The sequence below is a fragment of the Ambystoma mexicanum genome, chromosome 4q (genome assembly GCF_040938575.1).
Source record: "Ambystoma mexicanum isolate Mex_15411 chromosome 4q, UKY_AmexF1_1, whole genome shotgun sequence".
Taxonomy (NCBI): domain Eukaryota; kingdom Metazoa; phylum Chordata; class Amphibia; order Caudata; family Ambystomatidae; genus Ambystoma; species Ambystoma mexicanum.
Genome location: NC_090928.1, coordinates 435,008,274 through 435,019,351, shown reverse-complemented (window position 1 = coordinate 435,019,351; position 11,078 = coordinate 435,008,274). Strand labels below are relative to the sequence as shown.

The 11,078-nt window shown below is 43.0% G+C and overlaps 1 non-coding gene across 1 annotated transcript; it reads right to left on the bottom strand.

Annotated features, from left to right (window-relative positions):
- Nucleotides 1-1,731: 1,731 nt before the first annotated feature.
- TRNAC-GCA (transfer RNA cysteine (anticodon GCA)) lies at nucleotides 1,732-1,803 on the bottom strand. Its single transcript has one exon. It is a non-coding gene; the product is annotated as a tRNA-Cys (tRNA).
- Nucleotides 1,804-11,078: the final 9,275 nt, after the last annotated feature.

Below are 11,078 nucleotides of genomic sequence, written 5' to 3'. Positions count from 1 at the left end.
TATATGGGGTGCGAAGGATGTCCTTCATCTGCCTTGGTAAAATACAGTGAGGTTTCCATTGCAAGAATTCATACATTTCGTATCACATGTAGATCTTGGAACATGGAAAAACAATCTTTTGTCAAATGCACAAATTCTGAAAAATGTAACTGCTTCTCTACTGCAGTTTGTTGATTTTGTGCTAAGAACAGAGTTAAACCCAATTGTTCATTGTTTTGTATATGAAATGATGATATATCCTATTGTTTCTTAAAGTACATTGGGTTGAAAAACATTTTAACAGGATCTATTGAAGAGGGTATATGGTTATGAAACAGGGACTTCTTGAACTACACTCCTATGCTCTACCACTGACATAAACCCTTGAATGTTGAAAACTGCCCTTTTTTAAAAAAGGTGACAGAGTGGGTGACTGTATGGAACTTGTAGAACTAATGACATCAGTGCACTTCTGGTCAGCTGTACAAATTAATGCATTTCATTAAGGGCATATTATTGGTTTCCACCACAGATTTCTAACATTCATATGAGCTTCCAATGGACTATTTCAAACTGATCATATCACCAGTAGAACTTGGGTGAATGTGAAACACAGCTTGTATCATATGAAGAAATCCTAAACAGCGTAATGGTGTTTACCCTATGTTTCAGGTGATGATCAGGAGTATTTCAAATGTAGAAATGTGTTGCTCATTACATAAAATGCTAAAATTGTAAATCTTTACTTCAATTTATTTAATTAAAAAAATATTTCTACAGGTAAAACAGTTGGACAAGGGGGCACCCAGATTTGAATTAGGGACCTTTTGATCTTCAGTGAAATGCTCTACCCCTTAGTTATACCACCATTTCTGGAATGTTCACCTTTATTTATTCAGTAATATGTACAAAGTGGAAGCAACATACAATCACCATCAAAGCAATGCATGTTCAGCCACAAAACCCTCCTTATAAGTATAAGGGGTGCGAAGGATGTCCTTTATCTGCCTTGGTAAAATACAGTGAGGTTTCCATTGCAAGAATTCATACATTTCGTATCACATATAGATCTTGGAACATGGAAAAAAAAAATGTTGTCAAATGCACAAATTCTGAAAAATGTAACTGCTTCTCTACTGCAGTTTGTTGATTTTGTGCTAAGAGCATAGTTAAACCCAATTGTTCATTGTTTTGTATATGAAATGATGATATATCTTATTGTTTCTTACAGTGCATTGCATTAAAAAATACATTTTAACAGGATCTATTGAAGAGGGTATATGGTTATGAAACAGCAACTTCTTCAAAAGCACTCCTACGCTCTACCACTGACATAAACCCTTGAATGCTGAAAACTGCCCTTTTTTAAAAAGGTGATAGAGTGTGTGACTGTATGGAACTTGTAGAACTAATGACATCAGTGCACTTCTGGTCAGCTGTACAAATTAATACATTTCATTAAGGGCATATTATTGGTTTCCACCACAGTTTTATAGCATTCATATGAGCTTCCAATGGACTATTTCAAACTGATAATATCACCAGTAGAACTTGGGTGAATGTAAAACACAGCTTGTATCATACGAAGAAATCCTAAACAGTTTCATGGTGTTTGCCCTATGTTTCAGGAGATGATCAGGAGTATTTCAAATGTAGAAATGTGTTGCTCATTACATAAAATGCTAAGATTGTAAATGTTTTCTTCAATTTATTTAATTAAAAAAATATTTCTACAGGTAAAACAGTTGGACAAGGGGGCACCCAGATTTGAACTAGGGACCTCTTGATCTGCAGTCAAATGCTCTACCACTGAGCTATACCCCCAGTTCTTAAATGCTCACCTTTATTAATTCAGTAATATGTACAAAGTGCAAGCAACATGCAATCACCATCAAAGCAATGCATTTTCAGCCACCAAACCCTCCTTATAAGTATAAGGGGTACAAAAGATGTCCTTTTTCTGCCTTCGTAAAATACAGTGAGGTTTCCATTGCAAGACTTCATACATTTCGTATCACATGTAGATCTTGGAACATAGAAAAAAAACTTTTGTCAAATGCACAAATTCTGCAAAACGTAACTGTTTCTCTAAAGCATTTTGTTGATTTTGTGCTAAGAGCATAGTTAAACCCAATTGTTCATTGTTTTGTATATGAAATGATGATATATCTTATTGTTTCTTACAGTGCATTGGGTTAAAAAATACATTTTAACAGGATCTATTGAAGAGGGTATATGGTTATGAAACAGGAACTTCTTGAAAAGCACTCCTACGCTCTACCACTGACATAAACCCTTGAATGCTGAAAACTGCCCTTTTTTAAAAAGTTGATAGAGTGGGTGACTGTATGGAACTTGTAGAACTAATGACATCAGTGCACTTCTGGTCAGCTGTACAAATTAATACATTTAATTAAGGGCATATTATTGGTTTCCACCACAGTTTTATAACATTCATATGAGCTTCCAATGGACTATTTCAAACTAATCATATCACCAGTAGAACTTGGGTGAATGTAAAACAGAGCTTGTATCATATGAAGAAATCCTTAACAGTTCAATGGTGTTTACCCTATGTTTCAGGTGATGATCAGGTGTATTTCAAATGTTGAAATGTGTTGCTCATTACATAAAATGCTAAGATTGTAAATGTTTACTTCAATTTATTTAATTAAAAATATTTCTACAGGTAAAACAGTTGGACAAGGGGGCACCCAGATTTGAGCTAGGGACCTTTTGATCTGCAGTGAAATGCTCTACCCCTGAGCTATACCCCCATTTCTGAAATGTTCACCTTTATTTATTCAGTAATATGTACAAAGTGGAAGCAACATGCAATCACCATCAAAGCGATGCATTTTCAGCCACCAAACCCTCCTTATAAGTATAAGGGGTACAAAAGATGTCCTTTATCTGCCTTGTAAAATACAGTGAGGTTTTGATTGCAAGAATTCAATAATTTCGTATGACATATAGATCTTGGAACATGGAAAAAAAACTTTTGTCAAATGCACAAATTCTGCAAAACATAACTGCTTCTCTACTGCAGTTTTTTGATTTTGTGCTAAGAGTATAGTTAAACCCAATTGTTCATTGTTTTTTTATATGAAATGATGATATATCCTAGTGTTTCTTACATTGCATTGGCTTGAAAAACATTTTAACAGGATCTATTGACGAGGGTATATGATTATGAAACAGGGACTTCTTGAACTGCACTCCTATGCTCTACCACTGAGTTAAACCCTTGAATGCTGAAAACTGCCCTTTTTTTAAAAAGGTGATAGAGTGGGTGACTGTATGGAACTTGTATAACTAATGACATCAGTGCACTTCTGGTCAGCTGTACAAATTAATACATTTCATTAAGGGCATATTATTGGTTTCCACCACAGTTTTATAACATTCATAGGAGCTTCCAATGGACTGTTTCAAACTGATAATATCACCAGTAGAACTTGGGTGAATGTAAAACACAGCTTGTATCATATGAAGAAATACTAAACAGTTTCATGGTATTTACCCTATGTTTTAGGAGATGATCAGGAGTATTTCAAATGTAGAAATGTGTTGCTCATTACATAAAATGCTAAGATTGTAAATGTTTTCTTCAATTTATTTAAAAAGAAATGTCTACAGGTAAGACAGTTGAACAAGGGGGCACCCAGATTTGAGCTAGGGACTTCCTTATCTGCAGTCAAATGCTCTACCACTGAGCTATACCACCAGTTCTGAAAAGTTCACCTTTATTAATTCAGTAATATGTACAAAGTGCAAGCAGCATGCAATCACCATCAAAGCAATGCATTTTCAGCCACCAAACCCTCCTTATAAGTATATGGGGTGCAAAGGATGTCCTTTATCTGCCTTGGTAAAATACAGTGAGGTTTCCATTGCAAGAATTCATACATTTCGTATCACATGTAGATCTTGGAACATGGAAAAAAAATATTTGACAAATGCACAAATTCTGCAAAACGTAACTGTTTCTCTACTGCATTTTGTTGATTTTGTGCTAAGAGCATAGTTAAACCCAATTGTTCATTGTTTTGTATATGAAATGATGATATATCTTATTGTTTCTTACCGTGCATTGGGTTAAAAAATACATTTTAACAGGATCTATTGAAGAGGGTATATGGTTATGAAACAGGAACTTCTTGAAAAGCACTCCTACGCTCTACCACTGACATAAACTCTTGAATGCTGAAAACTGCCTTTTTTTAAAAAGGTTGAAGTGGGAGAATGGAAGACCAGGCTCCCGTCCTTCACCTCTTGCGCTTGGCCTAGAGGGTCACGACCCAGACACCCGCCACGAGAAGAGTTTGTCCATTTACCAGACGACCAAATACCCTGGTACAGGAACATACGGATGTGTCCATCTGCCTGCCCAACAGCCCGCACTGGCCATGCCGACACCTGCGGCACGGACCAACTAGACTAAAATCTACACATCGTTAGAGATGCCATGACGACCTAGACAACGGGAAGCACATCTGTACAAATATACACACTGGACATTCCCACACCGATCTACACGAAGAATATACTCAGTGCTATGACGTAGGCGACAGGCATATTCACGGACGTGCATCTTTATTATTTTTACATAGGCTTTCAGAATGCAGAAACGCAAGACGCGTCATGAACTCATCTACAAAGCTTGCTCACGCTTCTCTTGAAACCAGTTACCACCATAAGAAATATAATGAAGACACGATACTGGTCATGGAACTATATGCTACTATAACCTAAAGCACCTATGCACCAAACGGACCACTTATGCACCAGGCCCAAGTAGGCCTCAAACAAGAGCTCCCGTGGACATTAACAAAGCAAGAGTCTGGTTGCTGATCCTGCAGAATGGGCCCGGTGAAACAACCAGCCAAGGTCGCAATGTTGCAAACCCACATTCCAAGAACAAAGCATCAAAGGCACGATGTTGCAACCTCGCACTCCGCGCACCAACGTTAAGGTCACACCTGCAAATTAAACCAGACACACAGTGGAAAAGCAATATTAATTGTGCAGAATTCTACCTCAAACACGGTCCCTCCCCACGTGACCAAGCCGAACCTGACGAGATGCCAAACCCAGGAGAGAAAAGGCGTCTGGATCCCTCGCTACGAGACACAGGCAGATACACTTGAAAGGCTCAATGGACATCTGCGACAGTGGGAGCGGTCAGCCTTCCAACTATGAATAAATCCTCACATTGTCTGCACGTACCCATAGTGAAACATTGTTGCAAATTGCAGGTACACCGAGAGCTGGGAACAGCGGTGGTCCCAGGCTGGGAAGCTCACGGGCGCACCAATCAGAACATGGGGCTCTTATCACTGACGCCAGTAATATTAACCAATCCTCAGGAGTCTTCATGTAACAATTCTCATGTATCTAATTGTAGGGACAACCCAGATGTATCACCTGACTACCCTTTGTCCACTAACATTGTCCTCTATATGTGTGCTATACTAACCCTACCACTCGAGCAACCAATTAAGAGTGGCGATAGGTTTTTTGTTAACTTTCTGAAGTGACGCAAGTAGCGCGTCATAATACAGTAAAAAGGGCCTGCGAGCCCCACGATTGTGTGTGTGTCAGGACGGACGCGTACGCTCCTTGACCCATCCCTGCCGTTTTGTCTAATAAACAGCAGAGTCACCTTGCTCCTTGTGTGTGTCTCATACTCTATCTCATCTGGGATACATGGGAGGAGTTGGGGCCTCCCTGCCTGGAGGTCTGCGGACGGCCCGGCCGACCCCGGCAGAATTTCCCCCCGACAAGTTGGAGGCACTGCTGAGATCTGTTTAAGATCGACTTTTTATATTTTACTTTTTCCAGGCACTCCCGTTGCGAGGAGGCCCGGCTGCGCGGCCCCCTCTGCCGTTGCCCCCTTCTGAGGACTACAGGACCATCGCGGAGCTGCGAGAAGACCGGACAGCGCAATCCGGATATTGGCCCTCCGGAGCCGGTTGAGAAGTATCCCTCCCGCGGTTGGCGAGTGTCCAGACGTGGTCCAGACGAGGGGAGTTGGCGAGCCGCTTGGAGGGGTGCACGCAATCGAGCGGCCCTGCATCGAGAGAACTTGGTGAGCATGACACGCACAACAAGCAATGCGAAATTGTGAGGGAGGGGGGAGGAAGTAAATAAGGGAGGTGTTGTACAGATGCACGGCGAAGGTCTAACAACTTAGTGTTGCCAATGGAATGAATTGTAGCGAAACGAGTGCGAGAGCAGTCGGCTACGTTACGCGAAAGAGGGAGGGCGGAGCACGAAAACATCACGTGCGACCGCTCGTAAGGCACTGATTGGCCTAAGTCGTGACTACGTGTAAGGGTGGGGGTGTGTGTGGTTTCCTACGATTTGGCATTTATTGATCAATGAGTAGACGAGGATCCCTATTGTTCGAGCAAGAAACTCGATAGGTAGATGACGATTCCCTGTAGGCGGTGGCTAGTTGCCTAGTTGCCCAATACGGAAGATAATTGGCTGGTTAAGCCCTCCTGTTGAGGGGCGTATCACATGCGAGGCGACGCAGCGTGCGCAGTCCGATTATATTATTGATTTGATTACCTTGTTCCAGGAGTGACAGGAAGACAGCTGTAGGGTTAGCGGGGGTAGATTGCAAGTGTATTTTGAACTTAAAGAACATAATAAGAATGTACCAGTAGCTCGAAGAGATCGGTGACGTCACCAGTAGGGATTTAATAGGATATCGCGAACACAAGGAACTTTGGTTTTGGGAGTGGTGGGGAAGAGAAATATGATAAGGGAGCGGACACGGAGATAAACGATAAACGAGTGGATCGGGAAAAGGAGAAGGGGAGAGGGGCGTGGCTGCGCATGGAGAACGCCGGCCACGGCAAGTGTAAAAGGGGGAGGAGAACGGGGAAACAGGACGACTGTATAAGAGCGTCGTAAAGGGTACGCAGCCGCAGGGGGCTGAGTGCGCTTCGGCCGCAGGTGGCCGTAAGGGTGTAGTAACAGAAGGGAATAGACAAATGTGAAACCATACATAAAGGATTGTCGTAAGTCCCCATACTTGCGGGGCCAGGTAAACAATATAAGGTTGTATATTGTAAACTACTAGTGAAGGGAAGGGTAACAAGTGGAGCGCCACTATGTCATACGGGACAGGGTCGGGAGGGTGAGGGAACACCCCCACTACACCACTACAACACATATGCACCACACTGCCACCCCATAGGGAGAAATTAATTAAGTACAGCATAGAGTGGACCCAGGGGACGGATAACAAAATGTTAACACCATGGCCGCCTAATTGTAGTTTCCATCCATATGCCCAACATTCACTGCTAAACCATCTGCACAATACATACAAGGGGAAGAAGTTGGCAAACCATGTGGAGGTGTTTAACTTATGGAGGATGTTCCAGGGGTCCTGACCAGGACCAAATGGAATGTTCACTATGGGGGAAACACCGGAAGAAAAGGAGATTAAGAAAGAAGGAGAGGATGGGAAAAAGGGGCGTGAAAGCACAAAGAATACGGGGAACGGAGGAGAGGGAGGAGAAAAGATTGATAAATCAGACGTAAAAAAGGAACCGAACAACGATATAACCATAACACCGGGAGTGAAAACAGAGGGAGGAGGGTTGTACCCTTTAAGAGAATTAGGAGAAATAGAAGGACAGTTAAGGGCGGCTGAAGGATACTCGAACCCGGCATACAGCCCTCCACCATATGTGGCTCATAGGAAGATGCCAGTGGGGGAGGGGAGGATTGGAGAAGAGCAGACTGTAGAGATAGGAAATGATGAGTGGGTAGCTGCACAGATATTATTAAATTTACGAGGTTCACTAACTGGAGAAGAGAGGGAGGTAGTAAAGAGAACAGACGAGGATAGTGCAAGAGAGAGTGAAATGAGGGGGGAGGAGTTATTAAGGCAAAAGGAAGAGATTTTTGAGGAAAGATTAGCAAAGCTAAGGGATGAGCAGAATGAATTGATCAAACAGCTTGAGAGGGAGGAAAGAGAGAGAGTGAGGAAAAGGAAAGAAGGTAAGAACGAATTGGAAAAATTAAGGGAACGAAATGAGGAGCAAAGGAGAGAAGCTGAAAGGGTAAAAGCAGCAGCAGACAGGGTATCAAGAGTAGTGCTGAGAGAGAAGAAGAAGGAAGAAGAAGAAAGAGAAAAGGAAATGGCAATATGGAAGAGGAGGGTACTATCAGAGACAGCTAAGAAATATGAAGAGGGGAAAGTAATAGAAAGTATAGTAGAGAGAGAAAGAGTGAAATGGGAAAAGAAGAAAGAGAATGAACGAATATTGGAACAGATGAGCAACGAAGTGATGGAGGAATTGAAAAGGAAAAGGGAGGAAAATAGTAGGGAGATGGAGGAGAGAAGTGAAGGGGAAAGAGAAGGGAGGAGTAGGGAGAGTGAAAGATGGGGGGATGTATATAGAAGTAGAGAAGTAGCAACAACATCAGCACTAGGGGGAGCAGTTGGTAACAAAGGAAAAGGAGAAATAGACCTAATAGACTTAGAAACAGTAACAATAAAAGGGAAAAAGGCAGAGTGGGGGGTGCCATTTATGAATGATTTTTGCAGTGAGGAGGAAGAAGGAGTGGAGAGAGAAGGATGAAAGAGTGAAAGGGAAAGCTTAGATAAGCTATACCTCACTCGAACAAACATAGACTCGCCATGGATCAGTAGGAGAAGGGAGGACCTGGAGAGAAGTGAGGAGGGAGTGCAAGGACTAGTGGAAGGACAAACCCATGAAACCACACCATCCCCATCTCCATCACGCCCTCCCCCATCGCACCCTACATGCTCAACCACCGCACGCTCGCTGCGCAGAATAAAGCTCGCGCCCTTCATGGACGAACTGACACCCTATGCATGTCGGCTTAGAGACCTCCCTAGTCGCAGGCAAGACAGACAAATAAACACGCCCACATTAAATACAGGAAATGACGAAAGGGGAAAGGATGGAGAAGGAGTTAGGAGCAGGGGTAATAAGGACGGAATTGAAGAGGTAAAGGAACCGGAAGAAGAGGAGGGGTGTGAGGACTCGATATTATGGAACGTAAAGGGTGACACAAGACACAACTTAATGCCACTGTTGGAGAGAGGAGGGGTTAGACCACAGTACGTCCCTTGGAAGCATACGGATAAAGAAAATATAAAATGTAGGCTCCCATCACTAAGTGGAGGTGCGGGTAAGTGGATATATGAAATGGAAAAACACACCGCAGGACAGAAACTATCAGTAGGAGATGTAAAGGGCCTGTTAATATCAATATAAGGGGATAGAGCGGATGACATTTGGAAGAGAGCGGGATTCCATGGGGTAACAATAACAAACACATCGCATGATGGGGCACCATTTGCAAACTGCAGACATGCGCTATGGCAGGCACTGAGAGTACAGTACCCAGACACATCAGACATAGGAGCAATTACTTCCCGTAAGATGCGTGAAAATGAGGATCCTGTTGATTATATCCAGGATATCCAAGAGAAGTGGCGCATGGAAACTAGAGAACAATGGGACAAAACACCAGCCATATTTTATCATATACTATTACAAGGGCTCCCAGAAGGAGTTCAGAAACAACTAAAGAAAGTAGTGGGAATGGAAGCAAAACCATGGCCAGAAATACAACTGACTATAGTACATCACTGCAGGACATGGCAAGGAAAAATGAAACAAAAGGAAGAGGACAGGAAAACAGAAGAGGCTAAACTAGTACAGAAAAAACTTACTAAATACACAATGGAAGGGGCACTAATAACTACGCCCACACCAATGGCCCAAAGCCCCACACAAGTAGTGGCTGCACAAGATCCTGCTCAAATAGCACCTCCACAGACTATAACACAACAAGTCCTGCCACTGCAATTACACACACCAAACATGGGAGGAGGGTACCCAATGCAAGGAGCTGGGTATTATAGTTATAATAGGGGGAGAGGAGGATTTATGAGAGGGAGAGGATACGGATATAATGCCCAACAGCAAGTGGGAGGACTTAGAAATTCCTACCCCACAGGGCAACCAGTATACCAGGACAACACAGGGAGCTTCCCATGGCAAAGCAGGGAACCACCCGTGTGTTGGAGTTGTGGATTATTAGGACACATGTCACGTACGTGTAGGGTCAGGCCAGGAACACCAGCATGGAATGAACAGGCACAACCTAGGACCTCACAAGAACAGCAGGGCATACAACAACAGCAGACGTTACAACAAGGAAGTGACCCACAACAACAAATAACACAACAACAGCCACAAACATATTCACTGCCACAACAACAAATAACACAACAACAGCCACTGCCACAACAACAAGTAGCGCTAACACAGCAACCCCAAACTCAACAAACGCAATTGGGTAGGGTGACGGTCTTGGGACACAACCCTTACACAGGGAATGGCCAATCATTGTACCCACAATAGGACAGCCCACAGACGGCCTTGGTGTGTCCCATCCTGTCAGTAACACCTAATAGTGCGGAGGAGCCACGCATAGAGGTAACGATAGGTGACAAAAAATTATCATTCCTTGTTGACACCGGGGCAACCCGGTCTTGCATAAGGGAAGGTAACTTTAAGATGTCAGGCGAAGCCATGAACAGCCAAGGATTTTCTGGGGCTAAAGGGTTGGTTCCCTTTACTGATAACGTTCCCTTATCTATTGGAGATTATGATCTGTCGGTTCCACTTTTATATTATAGTGCCTCACCAGTAAATATACTGGGGAGGGACATAATGAACAGGTTGAATATAACGATCTCCTTTACAGAGGATGGCATACTTTGCTCTACTCCAGGGATTAACATGCTCGCAGCACGACAGATTATGCAAGCATACTGTGGACAGACAGCGATTAGGGCGGAGCCAGTAGATGGCGAGCTATTCCAGTATGGAACAGACATGGCATTTGCATGGATGCCAGGGATAGAAGGGAAGATATGGAGGAGGCCAGCAGCCTATCTGTTCCGACCAGAAACACCTGTTAATGAACCAGAAGGAAAGGTGTTTGTAATGGACATTGAGAGCATTATTGCAACAGCTGATTATATTGCTGTGCATGCCCAAGATAAAGAAGGGAGAGCATGGAGGGCAGTGATA